The sequence below is a fragment of the Eublepharis macularius genome, chromosome 8 (assembly GCF_028583425.1).
Source record: "Eublepharis macularius isolate TG4126 chromosome 8, MPM_Emac_v1.0, whole genome shotgun sequence".
NCBI classification, from domain to species: Eukaryota; Metazoa; Chordata; class Lepidosauria; order Squamata; family Eublepharidae; genus Eublepharis; species Eublepharis macularius.
Window position 1 is genome coordinate 36,222,311 of NC_072797.1, and position 14,170 is coordinate 36,236,480.

The window sequence follows — 14,170 nt, forward strand, 5'->3', positions numbered from 1 at the left end:
AATTCCTCTGTCTAAAACAGATATACATTCTCCATTATATTAAGCAGTACCTCTTTAGCTATTTTTCTTATTGTACACCCAAACTGTGCTTCTTTGGATAAACAATTTATCCCATTTTCCAGTTTTGAATATTTCTATATATCATAAACCTATATATCATAAACCATAAAAATTTCCCACATTTAACTTTGTTCTCTATATATTACTCATTTCAGCATTTTATGGCAATTCTATATAGCTCATCACATAATCAATCAATTTGACTCTTCTATACATTCAGTTTGGTGCGTATAAATCTTATCAAAAAAAAAGAAAATATTGTTAGTTACTCAATCCTCATATTTAAACCTTATCATTAATTATTCTCTATCAATATTCTATACCTATACATATCTATGTATGTATCAATCTGTTAATCTAACTGCTTATAAATTCACATTTCTCTTCCTCCCCCGGTAAAGTCACCCCTCTCTTTCATACTTTTATTGTACTTCAGTAGTTCTCAAACTGCCACAGTTTTCCTCCCACCTCCCATTTCTTCTCCAGATATTGTTTCAGCTTCTCCCAGTCTGTGTTAAACTGCCCTGAGTCCAGATCCCTCAATTTTCTTGTCATCTTATCCATTTCTGCCATGTACAGCAATTTGTAGATCCAATCTTCAATAGTTGGCACTTCTTGTACTTTCCATTTTTGCGCATACAAAAGTCTAGCTGCTGCTGTCATGTAAAATATCAACGTCCTGTATTGGGCTGGAATTCCCTCCATTCCCAAGTTCAGTAGCAGGAGTTCTGGGTTCTTATTAATTTGAAATTGTAAAATTTCACTCATTTCTCTTATTATTTCCCCCCAGTACTGCCTGGCTACCTCACACGACCACCACATATGATAGAGGGAGCCCTCATGCTTCTTACATTTCCAGCATTTATTAGAAGTATTCAAATTCCCTAGCGCAATCTTCTTTGGTGTCATGTACCAACGATAAATCATTTTGTAAATGTTCTCTTTAATATTAGTACATGTCGTTATCTTCATTGTAGTTTTCCACAAGTATTCCCATGCCTCCATTGTTATTTCTTTATTAAAGTTTATAGCCCATTTCACCATTTGTGTTTTAACTATCTCATCCTCGGTATACCATTTCAACAGTACTTGGTATACCTTGGATATTCTTTTCTTGTCCTCTTTAAGAAGGGTCTGCTCTAGTTCCGAATTCTCTATTCGTATACCTCCCTTTACAGAGTCCGAGTTATATAAGTCTCTAATCTGTCTGTACTGGAACCAGTCGTAGTTAGGTGATAGTTCCTCTTGCGTCTTTATTCTAAGTTTAGATGCTTCAGTTTTAGTTATTTCTTTGTATGTTAAACATTGTTGTTCATTATCAACAGCTCTCGGGTCTATCACCTCATACGGAACCACCCACAAGGGAGTTCCTTCTTGTAGATAAATTCTGTACTTCTTCCAGATTGTATATAAACTTCTCCGCACAAAATGATGCAGGAACATCGAGTTGACCTTTACTTTGTCATGCCATAGGTATGCATGCCATCCAAAAAATTTTTTGTATCCCTCTAGGGCTAGTAGTTTCTTATTCTTTAATGTCATCCACTCTTTTAACCAAACTAGGCAGATTGCATCGTGATAAAGTCTCAGGTTGGGCAGTTGCATTCCGCCTCTTTCCTTTGCATCTTGTAAAACTTTTACTTTCACTCGAGGCTTCTTGCCTGCCCAAACAAAATCTGATATTTTCCTCTGCCATTTTTCAAATTGTTTAGAGTCTCTGATGAGTGGTATTGTCTGTAGCAAAAACATTACTCTTGGTAACACATTCATCTTAACTGCTGCAATCCTGCCCAACCATGACAAGTTCAATCTATTCCACTTGATCAAGTCTCTCTCTATCTGAGTCCATAATTTTTCATAATTATTCTTGAACAAGTCTATATTTTTTGCAGTCAGCTCAACTCCCAAGTATTTCACCTTACTAGTTACTTCACAATCCGTTGTTTCCATTAACAATTGTTGTTTCTGCTTAGTCATGTTTTTGCATAATATCTTTGACTTCTTTTTGTTAATGAAGAAACCTGCCAAGTCTCCAAACTCCTTGATCTTATCTATCACTTTTGGCATGTTCTCCAGTGGGTCTTCTACAATTAGCATTATATCATCTGCAAATGCTCTGACCTTATATGAATAGTCCTTTATTTTTATTCCTCGTATTTCTTCATCTTGTCGTATTTGTATCATCAGAATCTCCAATACTAAAATGAACAACAATGGAGATAACGGGCAACCTTGTCTCGTTCCTTTACTAATCGTCAATTTCTTGGTCAATTCATCATTCACTACAATTGCTGCAGTCTGGTCTCTATAAATTTCCTTAATTGCTCTGACAAATCTTTCTCCCAGTTGTAGCTTTTCCATAGTGGCAAACATAAAGTCCCAGTTTAAATTATCAAACGCTTTTTCAGCGTCTACAAAGAAGAAACCAACCTCTTTGTCACAACGCTTATCATAATATTCAATAGCATTGATCACTGTCCTTAAGTTGTCTCTTATTTGTCTGTCTGGCAAAAAGCCTGCTTGTTCCTCCTCTATGACTTCCGAGAGCCACCCTTTCAATCTCTCCGCCAATATCTTCGCAAAAATTTTATAGTCATTGTTAAGTAGTGATATAGGTCTGTAATTTTTCACGTTGGTCAGATCTTGGCCCTCTTTTGGGATCAATGATATATTCGCTTCACTCCAAGTATCTGGAATCCTTTGATCCCTAAAAACTCCATTCATCACCTCTTTTAGGAATGGTGCCAGTTCATTGGCCATTGTCTTATAAAATTTAGCCGTAAGTCCATCTGGCCCTGGCGCCTTTCCTAGATTTGCGGATTGTATTGCCTTGCTTATTTCCTCGTCAGTTACTTCACTGTTCAACTTATTTCTCCAAGCTTCCGAGATTTCTGGAAGTTTGGTTTTCTCCAGATATGATGCTATTGATTCTTTGTTTACTTCTTTTTTGTTATACAGCTTAGCATAAAATTTATAAAAGGCTCTACTAATGGTAGTCTGCTCCAAGTACGTTTTATTTTCTTCACAGATTTTATTTATTATTTTCTTTTCCCTTTTCTTCTTCAATTGCCATGCCAAATATTTCCCAGGTTTATTAGCACCCTCAAACACTTTTTGATTCAGTCTTTTAAGGTTCCACTCCAATTCTTTATTACTCATTGCTGTTAGCTGTTCTTGAAGAATTTTAATTTCCTGGTATATTTTCTTTTTCCCTGGTCTCTTTTTTAACTGTGTTTCTTTGGCTTTTATTTTCTCCTCAATCTCTTGTCTTTTCTCCTCTTTCTTTTTTCTTGCTCTGCCATTTAAGTCCATTAGTATGCCCCTTACAACCGCCTTGTACGCATCCCAAACTTTGTTGGTTGGTACTTCTTTATTCACGTTGTACTGTATAAAAAACTTTGTCTCTCTTCTCAGTATTTCCATATTCTCTCTTTCCTGTAACAAGTCCTCATTTATTCTCCAGGCTTTCCTTTTTCTCCTTTTTCCAAGTTTCCACATAATTGGGTTGTGATCTGAGCCTACCATCGGCATTATTTCTACCTCCTTAGTCCATAACGCTAAGTCTTTTGAGGCCCAGATCATATCGATTCTTGATAGTGTAAAATGCCTTGCAGAATAAAAAGTAAACTGTCTAGTTTTAGGATATTCTCTCCTCCATACATCTTCGAGAGTCTCTTGTTGAATCAACTCAAAAAAGAGCTTTGGCAATAGTCCTCTTTTCTTTTGTGCTGTTGTAGCCTGGTAGCAGCCCTGGCACCAGAGGGAAGGAGGGACTAGAGCCCTAGCCCACCACTCCCACAGACCTGACCCGATCAGGCTCTGATCAATAATCAATGTGAGCCCTCAGCCGAGGTGTCCACCGAGCTTGGCCCCAGAGCCAGGCAGTAGCCTTGGAACCAGAGGAGATAGATCCCTATCCCCCAAATCCAAGCTGAATTATACTCTCAGTCTCTCTCCCCAAAGGCTAGCAAGTGGCAAGCAAGAACTCTGTCCCACTCCACTGCTTGCTGAAAGTGAAACCTAGCCTGGGAGCCCACAGCTATTTATAAGCACAGGTCCCATTGAGAAACACAGGAGGTCTGTGTTTGGCCGTCAGAACTGCCTATCAGGGTTTGCAGGGATGAGATTGGAATGCCCATGGCTACAGGACACCCCCTTCCCCCTCCCTCCCCTGGGTGTCTTCTCCCAACTTGTAACCGCTTTGCAGCTCCGTGGTTGGAAGGAAGACCTGCCGATCAAGGTAAGCCAGGCTTCCATTCGGGTTTCCAGGGAGACAGAAGGAGTGCAGACAGAGTTCAGGCATTCCCCCGGCTCTGTTGCCAGGGGAATTGATTGCTGGCGCCTGAGTGTCTGGCTTCCTGAACCACGGCCAAACACACCGAACCAGGCTTCTTCTGAATGCTGGTTCGTTGGCCGTGGACGATCATGAACCGCCGGATTGCAATCGCGCGATCGCCATTTTCATGGGTTTTTGAAGTTCGTAATGTGGTTCGTGCCATCTCTAATAATGACATTCAAAAAGCTTATTATAAATATTATTCAAATCTATATAGACCTTGGGATACTTCGTTGGTGAAAATGGAGAACTATCTTAAAAAACAAAATTTACCTGAGATTTCTGAAGACCAAAGACAATCTATAAATGGATCTATAACAATCAGAGAAGCAACTGAAGCTACAAAGAAAATTAAATTGGGGAAGGCACGAGTACCAGATGGTTTATCATGCTTATATTATAAGTATTTTGAAGACAAAATATCAATACATTTACAAAATACAATTAACTCTATTTTACAGGGGGGTAAGATGCCAGAATCTAAGAAGGAGACTAAACTCTAATACACAAAGTACAAGATTTGATTTTAACAAAGAAGTATAGACCAATTTCATTATTGAACAATGATTACAAGATTTTTACTACAATTTTAGCAGAAATCTTACAAGAATTTTGCAAGAATTTATTCATGAAGATCAATGTGGATTTTTACCAAAAAGACAACTGAAGGACAATGTTAGAATTGTACTTGATATTTTGGAATATTTGGATGAAATATTTGGATGTACTTGATATTTTGGAATATTTGGATGAAATATTTTTGGAATATTTGGATGAAAAGCAAGTTGCTGTGATTTTTCTAGACACAGAGAAAGCATTTAAACTGGGACTTTATGTTTATGATTTGGAGAGAAATGCATAAAATAGGTAAAATTGATTTATACCTTACAATCAGCAAAAATAATTGTTAATGGTGATTTAGCAAGTACAAAATACAAATACAAAAAAAGAACAAGTCAAGGATGTCCTTTGTTTTCCCTTGTGTTTATTTTGGTACTTGAAATTTTTAACAGAGACATAAGACAAGAAGAAAATATTGGAGGTCTAAGAATAAAAAAAGAGATTTAAAAATTGAGAGCATTTGGGGATGACCCAGCTTTAATTTTAGAGGACTCAGTAAAAATAGTCGATCTCTTGGTGCATAAAGTAAAAGAATGTGTGTCCTTAGCAGGTTTTAAAATTAATAAACATAAAACAAAGATTTTGACAAAAATTATGAAAATACAAGAACAAGCTGTCTTGATGGAAAAAACAGGTTTTAAGGTAGAAAAGAAGGTACAATATTTGGGTATTATGCTGTTAAATATGAATCATATGTTATTTCATAATAATTATAAGACATGGAATGAAATTCAAAAAGACTTATTAAGATGGGAAAAACTACAATTGTCTTTGTTGAGAAGAATATCTGTAAATAAGATGAATGTTCTACCTAGAATGTTACTTTTGTTTCAGACAATACCAATACTGACATCTGATATATCATTTAAATAATGGCAGAAGGATGTATCTAAATTTGTGTGGCAAGGAAAGAAACTGTTAAATATAAAACATTACAAGATGCAAAAGAAAGAGGAGGTCTAGGTCTAATGGATTTGAAAATACATTTTGATGCTTGCAATACTGTTGAAAGAGTGGTTAATGTTGGCAAATAAAAGGTTATTGGAGTTGGAGGGCCAGGAGCAAATATACGGATGGCATGCCTATTTGTGGTATGACAAAGTTAAGGGTAATGTGGATTTCAATGACAGTATGGAATAAATATAAATTTAGGTTGTGCTTAAAAACTCCGCTTTGGATTTCAATACAGGAAGGCTTTTTTAGACAATAAATAATATTTAAACCTAAGTGGCTAACGTATCTGTCAGGTCTGTGACCCACACGACTGCCATATTGCTTTCCCACTACTGTTCTGTTGTAATTTTCCAGTGTTGTTTTGTGTGCAGGTTCATAGGAACAGATGTGGTTCCCAAGACAGACTTATCTGAAAAGACTTGCCAAGACCTTGGAGCAATAACTTTCACATTCCCCAGTCTGTCTATACTAATCGGGCATACGGAGGGGGGGGGTGGAAAGGAGGGTTTGATATACTGTTGCATGAGACTAACACGTCATTCTCAACAAAGGCCTTATGTTCAGACAGACGTTTTTACAGTATCTGGACTATCTATGGACACTTGTACCTTGAATATATACTCTTCCAATAAAAACCTTTGACTCAAGAGATTTGGATTTCTTGCTGCAAGGGGTGGGAGATGAAATCAAAGTAACTTGACCTTCATAGACTGACAGTATCGAGATATATTAGACTTTTTACAAGATGAATGAAAATGAAGTTGACAGAACACTTGAATACACACCGATATACTTGTAAATGCACAATTAATGGAACAATTCAAAGTTGATAAAAGGATGTATGGATTTGATCAATCTGTGACAGTATTTGAAATAGAATTATGTACGATGATGAACATGCTATTTCTAAAATGTATAAACTTTTGTTGACTGGAAACAGAAGAAGAGCAGGCGAAAGAATGTATGATAAAATGAGCAGAGAATTTTGAATACGTGAGTAATTGGAGAATATGAGGCTGAAGGGCCTTAAATTTACATTAAGTTCGGTGTTCAAAGAAAACTTGTATAGATGGTATATATCACCAGAAAAGTTAGCAAAAATGTATAAGAATGTTTTGAATAAATACTGGAAATGTGAACAGCAAGCAGGGACATTTTACCATTTATGGTGGACATGCAACAAAGCTGAAGATTTTGAAGACTAATATATACATTAAACCAGAGGTATTCCTGCTGGACAAACAGAAGTCACTCACGGTATAGTCTTTTTGTATATGAAAACAGTAGCAAGATTGTTATATGCTCAAAAATGGAAAGCTACTATACCTAAAACCAGACCTAATTAACTATATAGAAACAAATTGTAATTACAAATGGATCACAAACAGTGGAAAAATTTGGGGATTCAGATACCTCTCAAACTAAACGATTTGCTGACAATTAATTTCTCTGAAATAAATCAGTCTATTAACTCCCTATTAGGGGAGTGGGAGAAATCTGGGCTCTCTTTGATAGAAAGGGTAAACCTCATCAAATCTTTCATTTTTCCAAAGTTTCTTTTTCTGTTCAGAGCAATCCCCATCACAATCCCAAGGAAATTCTTTGACCATTGGCAATCCAAAATTAGCAAATTCATATGGAATAATAAAAAGGCTAGAATACCCATGGAGACACTAAAAAGAACTAGAAACAGGGGCGGACTAAATTTACCAGATCTCACAGCCTATTACGAAGCCTCTCACCTTAAAAATTTGGTAGTGTTAGCTAGTACTTAAGTCAGAGCCGGACTGGAAGGCCATAGAGCAAAGCTACTTACTAGGAAGACCTATAAACGAATGTATATGGAATAGGAGCTTTGAACGCCCACCCAATATAAGAAATAATCCTTTCTTGCTAAGCGATATCAAAATCTGGGACAATCTTAGAAGCAAATTGACACGGACATGCTCCTTAGTATCGCCCTTTGTGGGACAACACTGGTTCCTACCTGCTCTCAATATACAGTCTTATAAATGGTGGAGGCTTAACAACAAATCACGAATAATTGATATTCTGGATAAAGGTAAGCTTTTAAAGAAGACACAGCTAGAAAGTAATACAATAGCACACGTCCCATGGTTCGAATATGTGCAGATCAAGCATCTTGTTGAATCTCCAAAAATTAAAGAAGCACGGGATAAGCCCCTAACACATCTTGAAGGGATTCTGAAAGAAAGTATAGAGAGTCATAGGGGCATATTATCTAAAATTTATTCAATTCTGTTAGAAAACAAACAGAAGCATAAAATTTTGTCTTATTAAAAAACGTGGGCTAAGGAATGCAATTTTGATCCCTCAAATAACAGATGGAAAATGATTTGGAAATCACACAATTTTCGAACAAACATTGTAAATATAAAAATGCAAACTCTAAAAATCATTTCCCATTGGTATATGACCCCAGTCAAGCTACACCACATCAACCAGACACAGTCGGCCAATTGCTGGAAACAATGCAGTGAGCTTGGCACATACATGCATTGCTGGTGGAGATGTAAGTATGTAAGCTCATCCTGGGACAAAATAACCAAAGAAATCAAAACTATAACAGGGCATCTGATTCCAAAGACCCCTGAAATAATACTACTAAATTACTGGGAAGACCCAGGGATCCCACCTAATAGCCTAAATCTTATTTATTCACTCTTGGCACTCACCAAATTGTCAATTGCTGCACAATGGAAACAGAGATCTGCCCCTTCAGTTGAAAGCTGGAAAGCCCGAATATGGGATCATTTCATCATGCAGAAAATTACTGAACAAATGGCACAGAGGGAAAATCCAAATTACAAATCTTATTTCCTAGAACAGTGGCTTCCACTTTTGGAATACTTGACTAAAGAGGAAAAATGGACAAATAATCAGGTGAAACAAGACCTCTACTTTTCCATGGCCTATCTTTAATTGTTATACACTTAATTCTTACTATAACGATACCTAGATATCAGAATTGGGAGATGTGACAATTCTGTTTCCCCTTTTTGTTTTGTTTTTTGTTTTGTTTTTTGTTTTTATGTAGCTGGATCAAGACACCGACAACAGTTGGACCGGTGCTGATTGGTCGTCAATTGTTAACTGAGACTAATGATTATGTATGGTTAACTTCACACTGAAAAGGTTCACAAGTTTTATTGAATGTTCGTTGTTGTACTTTATACCCTGTTTACATAGTTATACTTACAATAAAATATAATTAAAAAAAATTGGAAAGCTACAATATTACCTACAACAAGGGCTGAAGAATGGCTGGAGAAAATGATGTAAAATGCTGAGATGGTCAAACTTACATCTTTGATTAGGGAAAAGTCATTAGATAAATATTTTGTTCTGGAAACCCCTTATAGACTTTTTATGGGAAACAGGGTGAAGTTAATTGATTTGTGCTTTTGAAGATTAGGAGGTAGAAAATAAAATGTTTAGAGGGAAAGAAGTTCAGGGTAAGTTTAGAATTAAGATATAATATTGATTATAGGGATAAATTTGGAGTTAGGATATGATATATAATATTTATATATCTTTTCACAGAGAAAACTGGTACTTATTTTCAATTTATTCCCCCCCCCTTTATCTATGTACTTTTTTTCTTTATTCTCTTTTTATTAATTGCTCTTAAAAATTTTAAATACAAAAGTTCACTAAAAAAACAACATGCTAGTGACCACAGAGACACCATACAACAATCTAGGGCTACGGACATGAAGTACTGATGTAAGTGTCCAACAGGAGTTCCTGATCTCCAGGAACATAACTGGTGGAGTGCTTCCTCTCTTCTTTCACTTGTTGCATGCAGTGACTGGGTTCCAGCTGTGCACCCCAAGCTAAGAACCACAGGCCAAGAGCCCTTGTGCCCTCGCCCTTCAGCTTGCACATATTACAAAGGGCAACAGAATAAAAAAATTCTTTACCACAAAGAGAATCAAGATTACTAGTGTGTCCGAGGGCCGGTGCCGCTGCACCCTCGGACTCGGCTGCCCCCTCCCCCGATGTCACCCCCGCCTCACCCAGCACTCACCAGCCGTCCTGGGAGCCGGGTGGGAGTTCCACCAGGAGGTGCGTTGGCCGGGGCTCCAGTTGGCTGGCGGGTTGGGCGGAGACGCAGGCCAGGCTGAGGGAGTCGAGAGCCGCGGCCACGCCGCCGCGGAAGGCCCGGCATCGGGCAAGCGGCGGCGGCGCAAGAAGGCCGGCTGCTGGGCCAGGCCCCCGGCCCCCGCGGCAAGGGTTCCCGGGGGGAAGCAGGGGAAGCGCAGGGGAGGCGAAGGGCCACCACCCAGCAGGGTAGGTCGTGACGAGATGCCGGCCCAGGCACCAAGGCCCAGCCCAGCCTACAGCTTCCAGAGGGCCCAGGGAAGCGGCGCGAGCTACCGGCTGGAGGACGGCCCACACAGCCGCCTCCCTGAGAGGGCCAAGCGGCCGTCCATCAAGGGGAAAGGGGGCAGTGAGGAGGAAGGGAGGCCGGGGCAGGAAGGGAAGGACCAATGGGGCACGGGCAGGTGGGGCCAGCGGGTGTGGCCACACCTGGCCCAGGTGGTTGGAATAGCTCTGGGGGCGGGTACAGGGAAGGAGATGTGGGAATGGCTCTAATTGGGAAAGGTATTTAAGGGAGCTCGGGACCCTGGCCGAGGAGGAAGGAGTAGCCAGCTGGTCCCTGACACTGAAGGGACGGCTGGCCGGGTGGAGCCAATTGCTTACTGGCTCACCAGCTCCGACGGAGGCTGCCCCGCTGAGGCCAAAGGCGAGCACCCTCCACAGGCCCTCAGGCCACCGCCGGCCAGGCTGCTGCCCGGTCAGAGGGGGGTGAGGGACCCAGCACGGACCTGACGCAGGCGCCTCGCTCCGACCCGCCACTGCCACTGCCACCGCCACTAGGGGGCGCCCCCCCCCGCGTGACATAGTATAATAAATAGAGGAAAATGATTTATGGGATCTTAAAAATATTCTAAAATAAAATGTGTTAAATGTGGTTGCCCATCTCATGTACATAAAGTAAGTTAGGCAGTTTTACCTGGACAGCAGGTACAGCTTATATTGTGAGACTCAGTTTGGTGCAGTGGTTAAGTGTGCAGGACTCTAATCTGGAGAGCCGGGTTTGATTCCCCACTCCTCCACTTGAAGCCAGCTGGGTGACCGTGGGATAGTCACAGTTCTCTGGAGCTCTCTCAGCCTCACCCACCTCACACGGTGTTTTGTTGTGGGATATAATGGCATACCTTGTAAACCGCTCTGAGTGGGCATTAAGTTGTCCTGAAGGGTGGTATATAAATTGAATGTTGTTATTATTATTATTCAAGAATACTGAAGCAGAAGAGTTTCCTTGAGTGAAAGTTTCTGGAAGTTATGTTACAAAGTATGCATTCATTGCAGTCCTGTCCTGCTGTCTATAATCTTCAGATTCAACTTTGCTAGGAAATAACTAGTAATAGAATTCAGATCTCCTCATATGTGTACCTATTGAAGTATTCCAAAAATGTTCTATTACTAGGAGAAAAGGAGTTGTTACTTTCCGACTATCTAATAATAGATAACTGAGATCATGCATGCATGGAGTTAGATAAGAAGGGGTTCCACTGTACTGATGTTTACATTTTATGGAGAGTTTTGTGCCAATGTTCATTCTAAACATAAAAAGAACAATAAAAGCCTCTTCTTATGAAGAATACAGCAGTTTTCAAACCTAACAGCACATTCAACAATGCTCTCATTTGAGATTCAATCTTAATAAGTATAAAACTAAATCTTTGAAAAGAAACCCATTGAATACTATAAAACATCTAAAAGAGGAATCAATCATGAGTTAAAAACAACCCCTCAAAATCCAAACAATCGAATAGTGCAACCCTAACCGTTTCAGGTGAGCGCTTTAGTTTTGCTTTTAGCAAATGGCAGGGAAATCTATCAATTCATCTTTCAATTCATACATGAGGTGACCCTCAAACAATTCCTTGGGAATCTGCAGGATCTCTGCTAGGTTTGTAATTTTCCATGTGTGTTCAGAACACCATTTATGCATATTAATGCATCGATGTGAGAATATATATGCAACTGCCCAGTTCCTATAAACAGCTTGAAACAATTGGGTTCAAGTCTCACCTCTTAACATAGATTCACTGGGTGATCTTATAAATAAGTATTGTCTCAGCCCCAGCTGTCAGTATCAGTAAAATGAAAAGATGTAGTTAATGAGATCATAGGATTGTCATGAAGATGAATAAAATAAATACTCTTAAACTGTTTAGTAAATTAAAGGTACAATATAAATGACAGCTACAATCATAGAAGGAAGCAGTAATGGATGGAAGCAGAGGACAAGAAAAAGTAGCAGAATGTATTTTCTAACTTTTAAAAACCAAAGGCTATGGTCTAGCCAAGGTAGAAGGAACGTGAGTAACAAAAGATGCATACACTTCAGAACCAAAATAGTCCCCAAAAATTCAATCTGCCTGCAGATGAAACACACTTCATACTACAGAACTAGGTGAAAATTATTTACAAATTATCAGAGCTGCTAGGTGACAAACTGGTCAATTACAGCACATATTTCTAGTAAATATTAAATTAGATGAGTCTCTGGCTTCTCTCACATCAATTATGCTGGAAACATTACTCTCTCATCTATATTCTCAGACCCTAATGCATATCATACAATATATATATTACCTTTCAAATAAACATATTTGCATGTTTATTTTATGTAAAGCATTTATTGTCTTTTTTACAGGACCTTAGGTTGAAGTCAAGACTTTTGCAAATGGAACCAGTTAATGGAAGCGATTTTTATCGTCTTCCTTTCCCTCAAAACAGCTGCTAAAGTTTTGGGGGGTCATCCAAAATAGTATGTCATCTGATATGAGAAGCTCAAGCAAGAAGAGGTAATGATCCAAAATTGTACCCCCCTTCAATTTGTGGAAGACTTGGATCTGTATCATGGATTTGCCCAAGGGCAGCCCATAAGAAATATGTCTCATAGGGAGTAAGGCTGAGCAGGTCTTATTCAGAAGTAAGTCTAAATTATTCAAATTGGGCTTACTCCCAGTGAAGTGTCCTTAGAAATGCAGCCATTGTCACTTAAATTAAAATATTATTAGCAAAGCAAATATCTAAAACAGCTGCTAAATTATAAATAAAAACCATCAGAAATTGTTCCAATAAAATCTTGGACATAGAAAGCTTTAAGTTGATGCCTAAAACCCAATAGCAGAAATACCAGAGTATGCACTATGGGAGATGACTGGCTCTGCCATTTTGGATATGGCATTCAAGACCAGTTGAATTTTCTAGCACTTTCCATAAGTAGCCCCTCATACAACACAATGCAGCAGTCTAATATAGATATTACTTAAAAATGGTAATTGTGGCAAGATCAAGTTTTGTCAGAAAGTGCCACAGTTGGCATAAGAAATTGATGAAAGGTCTTTGTATTAAGGACGTCGTGTTTGTGTGTGTGTGAGAGAGTGGTGGGAGGGAGAGAGGGAGAGAGAGGGGTGTTCATGAAACACTGGTTGGGAAACACTAAAATGCTACCCTAAACTGTGACCTTTTTTTTTTTCCAGGAGAAATTCAATCCCATCCAAAACAGCTGAATAAAAAATGTATAACTTTACCGCCTACCAAGAATATGTCTGTCTTGTCTTTACTGAACTTCAGTTTGTTAGCACTCTTCCATCCCATTACTAAGTCCATGCCCCTATTCAGAATGTTCACTTTCTCACTTGGATTTGTTGCAAATAAGAAATTGAGGTGCACACAGCCAGCATACGAAAGCACCGCAACTCAAAAACTTACACATTTTCTTCTAGCAGTTTCATGTAGATGTTAAATAGGAAGCAGAGAGAGAGGGAACCTTGTGCATAAATAACACAGAGCGGATCAAAAATACTGCTGCACCATCTTCTCAAAATGAACCTGCCAGTTAGGAACAGAGCCACTAGTCCTCAGTACCCATTTCAGACAGGCCACCCAGAAGGAGCATATACTGTCAAACAATGCTGTCAAACAATTACTATGATAAAAGAGAAAAATATTGTTTCAACAGGAATGCAATGCAATGCAAAACCAGGTATTATTCATCATACTTCTTAGAAAACCACCAAATAAACAAACACACATATATGCCAGCTTTCACACCTTTCTTAATGCAGACTGCACATATAAAAGAGGGCTGAG

At 38.9% G+C, this 14,170-nt stretch overlaps 1 protein-coding gene across 1 annotated transcript in view; it reads right to left on the reverse strand.

Annotated features, from left to right (window-relative positions):
• The window catches only part of ADAMTS6 (ADAM metallopeptidase with thrombospondin type 1 motif 6), a 275,919-nt gene that overhangs the window by 165,387 nt on the left and 96,362 nt on the right, over positions 1-14,170 (reverse strand). The gene's annotated exons all lie outside the window — the stretch shown is intronic.